We start from the raw sequence: 7028 nt of genomic DNA, 5'->3' as shown, positions 1-7028 counted from the left end.
TAAATATAATTTTTAATTAAACTATATAATGAAACTTATATAAAAAAGTGAACATTCATAATCTATAAATACATCTAACAACAAAGTTCTAATTAAATATTGATAAAGTACAAATTCAAAGTTTAATAAAATGCAATGTGAAAGTTTAATATAATTTAAATTCATAACTAACATGGCAATCAAACTAAAACAATAGCCAAGAGTCAATGATCAACTTGAGTATCGTCAATATGGTGCTCAGTTCCATCCACATCTCCTGGCTACGTGATCATGATTCTCTATCAGCCGTAACATCTTTTCCTCAAGTGTCCTCTCCTTATTTGTCTTTACCAAAAGCGCAACATTCAATTTAGTAATTGTCTCACGCATTTCTTCTATTTGGTCTTCCATAGGAGCAATAAAAGTAGATGGAGTTGATAATGAGCAACAAAACCTTTGGTTCAAAAACCTAGCCTGTACATGTTCCCCTTGTAATTTAGACCTCTAACAACATTTAAATATTTTTTTAATGTTATTTTTTAATAAATTATGAAATTTGGTTGTTTATTATTTATCTAATTCAATAAATTTAATAAAAATAATTAATATATAAAACAATTTAAACTTTGAAGGGAGTCTTTAAAAAAAAGATAAACTTCTTTAAAAATTCCAATAAAAGAAAGATAATAGTATTTCACAAGGATGACATGCAACTCCAAATTAACAAAGTATAGGGAGTATTCCTATTTGATTTGATATGTTGTGTGTTGTCTCCTTAAATATTTACACTTGTGGAATATGTTTTTTAATCACACTTTTGAACTCTTCTAACATCATCAATATGATTATTAGACTTTTTCACTACTACAAAAAGCAGTTTTAATATCGGTTTATTAACATCGATTTTGGACAAAATCGATGTTAAGTTAAACGCGGTGGCATATTTGTAAATAAAATATCATTCTTAACATCGATTTTCCAAAAAACCGATGTTAATGCATATACGTTAACATCAGTTTTTGAAAAACCAATGTTAACTAATGATGTTAACATCGATTTTTCAAAAACCGATGTTAACTAATGATGTTAACATCGGTTTTTAAAAAACCGATGTTAACGTATGATATGTTAACATCGGTTTTCCAAAAAAACCGATGTTAATATAATTTTTTTTTAATTATTTATATATTTAAAAAAAAATCATATATTGCGTTATTAATTATATTTTAATTAAAAAATATAATAATTAATAATCAATAATAAATTCAAAAGGTAAACATTTAAAAATTAAATTAAATTTTTAATATGAATTTCGTAATTTTAATTTTATTATTTCATGATTATCATTTAAATATAACATACATTTATATAAATTATTTGATATTAGTTAATTTGAAAATAAAAAAAAAACTGTTTTTAATAATAGAGTTTAACTTTTATAGAATTTTTATAAAATGTTGGTAAAAATAATTATATTGTAAAAAAATTAAAATTTATTACTAATATATTTTGATTTAATTATTATAAAAATAAAAATAAAAATTCTTCATAAAAAGGTAAATGGAGAATATTTTTTAAAAATTCTATGAAATCCTACTATATTTATATTATCGTATTATCTTTAAATTAAAAATAAATTAAAATATTTGTATACATTAATTTGATTTATTGAAAATATATGTTACAGTGGTTTAATTTAAATAATTATAGTTATCTCATATATTTGTAGGATTTTAAAAAAAAATGATATTTTCATTATTTTTAAACAAATTTTTCAGAACAAAAATAAAAATATTTTCATGAGACACGAAAATTATGTTTTAAGTCTTTAAATTTAGAGTTAATTATAATCTACATGTATTTTATTTTTATTACATTTGTCATTTTTTTATTATTTTTAACCTCATTTGTTAATTATGTGAATTTTTTGTTAATTAGGAAAGAAGAAATAAAGAAAAAACATTTTGGATTAATTATTTTCAGTCTATTTTTTTAAAATTCTAATTTTAATATTTGAACAAATATTTGGCTTGTCAAAGTCTTCAAACTTTTCTTTATCTTTAGATTTTGCCATCAACTTCAACAACTCAATAAGCAAGCAATTCAACACAATAGATGTTCTTAGGTCGTTTTGCATTAAATAAAAAAATATATATTAAAATTTATTATTAACTTGTGTTAAAAATAAAAATCTCTAAACATGAATTATATCACCCAAAAATCTCTAAACATAAATTATATCACCCAAAGAGAACTAGCCAAGAGGTAATAATCATTTCTTTCATTTTCTTATTCATTTTGCTTATTCATAAGCTTCCTTTTAAAATTTTGTTTCTCTACTGAGTTTCATTCATTTTTTTTCCCACTTTTCATAATTTCATAATTTCTTGAAGCTAGGGTGGATCTGTTGCTTGAAAATAATTATTTAAGTTCTTGAGTTATGGTGAATTGGTGATAACTCAATTTTTTTTTAAGAGTTGCAAGGGTGTGAAGAAAAAAAAAACAGGAAGAAAGAAAATATAAATAATAATTTATTTTTAAATAATGGAAAAATAAAGAAAAAAAGTTAGTAATAATTTGAAAAAAAATATTTTTAATTCAAACTTTTTATTTAAATATTTTTAATTCAAATTATTTTTAATGCTATACAGCCTGGAATAGTCCTCAGTCAAAAAAAAATATCCCACACGAAATTCTATGCATCTTTAAATATTTGGATGCTTTTCATTAGAATTTGATTTGGATAAGTTATAAAATTAACTCTAAATTTTACCTATAAGCAACTCGTACAGGAAAAAAAAGAAACATAGTCAAAAGTGAATTTCAAAATTGGAGGCTACTAAAATTGAGATTGAGTGGAGCGTTGCGTGTGCAGTGGACGCGTTGTTTTGCATGAAGAGTATAGTTGTTGTTTTTTTAAAAAAAAAGAGACTATTTCATGAACAGAGAATATTTTCAAATTTTAACGTATCAACTAATAAATATTTTATAAGATATACCTCATAAACTAATTTTATAATTCCTGATTTTTTTTTTAATCCTATTCATCTAATAACACATGTTTTTCACCCAATTTTTCTTTGTCCTCTTTATTTCACTTTTGTAATGTACTTATTCATTAGGGGTAGGTAAACGTAAGTACTTTGACATGTGAAGCTTATATATAGTTAATATGCAAAAAGATTTTTAATTATTATTTTTTGCTAATATAAGGATTTTTAATGTTAAAACAGTACTCTAAAAAAGGCCGGAAAAGAAAAATGAAGTTGAAAAGTTGAAAACATCCCGGGTCTAGGTTTTCTCTCTCGTCCACTCGCAGATTCAAACATTTGGGAGGCTGAGGCATCTCTCTCTGTTTTCTAGGTATGTGTAGTTCCTCAATTAGAGTTTGGGTGAGGATTCCAATTCCATAACCATTCCCTGCCATGCCACCTTCTCTGCTTTTGCTAACTTTTTTTTTTTTTGTAGAATGGGAGCTGGGCGTGAAGTCTCCATCTCACTTGATGGAGTGAGGGACAAGAACCTTATGCAGCTCAAAAAGCTCAATATCGCTCTTTTCCCTGTTCGTTACAATGACAAATACTATACCGATGCACTCGCTTCCGGTGAATTCACCAAACTAGGTTCTACTCTCTGCTTCTTTCTCACTTCCGTTTTTTCACGTCAATCCATGCAAATATTTAGTTTTGTGTTGCTGCCGTTTACCGTGTTGAGTTGAATGGAGTGTGAATTTAGTTTGGAGAAAGAAATTGAGGGAATAATCACTAATGCAGTAGTGCTGGTTTCAAGTTATTGGCGAAACGTTAATTCGGATAGTAGAACTTACCACGGAGCTTCACTAGTGGTTTCTAATAATTATTTATTAGTTTTTACGGATATTGATGATCTACAGCCTACAAAATCCATAATATATTTATTTATTTATGAGTTAAAATAAAAACGAGAATTTGAAAGGATAAATGAGACGAGGAAATAGAGATGACTTATGTAAAGGGTAAATGACGCGTGTCCAATTACAGCTATATCCCAACTCCAAAGGCAACTGCTTCCCTGATACAACCGGTATCATATCACTACAACGGACGCTGAAACCCGCAAAAGCGAAACAACCTTAACCGGTTACCTGACCCCTATCCCTCACAGATATAAGGAAACGCAAGCACGCTCGAACGACCCAATGCTCCACCGCAATAACTCAGCCACAGCCACAACACACAAACACAAACCCTTCGTTCCTCTCTCGTTCCCTTTATGCATAAACACATACTCACTCACTCACTTTTCATTTTCAATTCATAATTTCGATGACTTATTATAACGCTGATTGAATTTTATATATAGAAGAAAAGGAGCATTCAATGTTGTTGTTCGCGATTTTTTTGCAGGTTATGGACAAACATTTAAATATTTTGGCAAAGCAGCATATCGAGACTCGGTTTGTGAAACTCAACGCTGAGAAGAGTCCTTTTCTCGCTGAGAAGCTCAAGATCATTGTTCTTCCAACCCTTGTGGTGTGTCTCTAAACTTGGTCTCAATGACGGCCTTGTGGTGTGTCTCTATCTGTAAGAGTTTATCATGATTCTATATCTAGTAGATCTTCTTGAGATCATCCTTTTTTTACAGTAATATTTTTGAGTTAGCCCCCCCTTTTCCCCCGATTATAGTAACTTCATTCATCTTTGTTAATAATTTTATTTTATGAGTTGAGATTTTGATACAGTGCTTAATTATTGTGTTTTGCTAATGTATTCGTATTACTACGATGTTGGCTGATGATGTTTCTAAGTAGGGAACATATATGGCTATATATTGTGGTTGGAATTTGGATCATTCCAAAAAGATTACGGATTCTTCTTAAATGGGCACGGGAAATTCATGAAATTTAAGAAATTACAGGGGACAGTGCTAGAGAATAGTGGGTCTTGTTTGACAAAATTATTTGTGTTGACTTGTTAGAATGGTAAAAATATTTAGAATGGGTACAAGTATATAGAAAATATGAATGAAATAGTGAAAGTACAAATAGGTTTCTAGGAAAAGAAAAGAAAAAAAAAGAAAAGATGTTTTTTCCAAATGTTCCAAATGATGTTTTTTTCCTCCTTTTAAGGGGGTTTACTAACCGTACAAAAAAGAAAAGAAAAAAAATGATGAAAATAGGGGGAAAATTTATTTTTGTACCTCAGGATTCAATGCCATTACTGTATTAACCTGCAGGCAACCTTAGTAAATATTGCAACTTATGTGTTTGATTGTTCAGAACATATGGATATGACTCTCATCTTGCATTGATTGTGTATAGTTCGACATTCAAGGTGGTTGTTTTCGGCAATAATAAAGCCGCTATGTTGGTCGATTTTTGGGAATATCCTCATTTCCTTGAAATAAAACTTTGTTGTTATGGATCTGTGATTTGAGTAAAGAGTGGGATGGGACATCATATCTTCCAATTGCTGCATGCACGTTGATTAACTTAATAACCTCTTATTATTATGCACGTTGTTATTACATTATTAATTTATTTTTTATTTGATCATGCAGTATTTTAATGAAGTTAGATCATTGGAAGTAAAAAGATTCAAGGCGCTTCGTATCCAATGGGCACAATATTATCTAAAAGTTAGAAATCAAACATAAGATGTTAGGCAACTATGTAACTTTAGGTTACTTAATTAGTTTACATACTTTGCATTACATTTTTTACAATTGTTGTTTCATTTTAACATTGAATAACCTTTATTGATGGCTAGTTTTATGCTAAAACCTATTTGAAAGTAGAATGCAAATGATATATGTTATGTGCTGTGTGGTTTGATTTTAAATTTACAGGTTAAATTTTGGTTTTTTTTGAAAAAATAGAGACATTATTTAAAAAAATTTTTTTGAAAACAACATCGGTTTTTCCAAAAAACCGATGTTAACGAATGTGTTAATTTGACTGTTAACATCGGTTTTTTTTAAAAAAACCGATGTTAACGATATTAACATCGGTTTTTTGAAAAAATCGATGTTAACGAATGTGTTAATGTTGACAGTTAATATCGGTTTTTTTTGTAAAAAACCGATGTTAATATTGAAAACGTTAACATCGGTTTTTTTGAAAAAACCGATGTTAACTTTCGACATTAATATACATTTTTTGGGTGTAATTCATATTACCAACATCGGTTATTTATATAACCGATGTAGGTAATTTTACGTTAACATCAGTTTTTAAAAAACCGATGTTAACGATAATACTATCAATGTCGGTACTTTCAACATCGGTTTAAAAACCAATGTTAAAAGTCATAAATAATCGATGTTGAAAGCATATTTTCTAATAGTGTTTCATTTTCCTTGTAATATATCTTATTCACATAATAATGCTAACTTTAAGCCATACTATAATTTTGGAGGTATCGAATGGAAGAGGAATTTTGCCACCAAGATAAAGGAGATGAGAAGGAGACAAGGAAGGACTAGAAAAGGGGAAAAATCAAAGAACTATCAATGTGGCTATATGAGGAGGAGAAAAGTAGTTTACTGGAGTTATTTTAGTTTACTGTTTTTTTTCAAAGAAAATTTACTATGTTATAATACAATGATATGTAATTTATAGTTATATTATTAGTATTTATCGTCCCATTCAATTTAACTCAAGGAAATGATATTCAAAACTTAGAGATAAAATAAAACAAAACTTCTCTCAAAATTTAGACCAATTAAAAAACCAACACATAGCAAATAATGATTGATACATAATGCATGAGTCCAAAAACTACACAAGTCAAACAAATAATGTCCTTACTTACCTCCAAATCCTGCCCTGTATGAATTCCTTTTCCCCAAAAACTGATCAATTTTATAATCTGCCCTGTATATGTGACAAGGTACATATAATGAAACCATGAATTTGCTAGAACAAGATAAGAACTTATTGAACAGTGGATGCAGTTAAAGTTACGTAGTTAATTTACAGGCAATAACATCAGACAACAAGTTCAATTGGAATATCAAGTGAAAGGATAAATAACTGTTAAAACAAAAATAATTGAAAAAATAAGCAACAG

The 7028-nt window shown here is 28.1% G+C and overlaps 1 long non-coding RNA gene across 1 annotated transcript; it reads left to right on the top strand.

Moving 5' to 3' along the window:
- The first annotated feature begins 4008 nt into the window (after positions 1-4008).
- LOC100804221 (uncharacterized) lies at positions 4009-6580 on the top strand. Its single transcript, XR_005888281.1, has 2 exons — positions 4009-5595; positions 6375-6580. It is a non-coding gene; the product is annotated as an uncharacterized lncRNA (long non-coding RNA).
- The last annotated feature ends 448 nt before the right edge of the window (positions 6581-7028 follow it).

This window comes from Glycine max, chromosome 14 (genome assembly GCF_000004515.6).
Source record: "Glycine max cultivar Williams 82 chromosome 14, Glycine_max_v4.0, whole genome shotgun sequence".
Classification (NCBI taxonomy): domain Eukaryota; kingdom Viridiplantae; phylum Streptophyta; class Magnoliopsida; order Fabales; family Fabaceae; genus Glycine; species Glycine max.
Note: the sequence above shows the minus strand (reverse complement) of the source record. Positions and strands in the feature narration are given on the sequence as shown.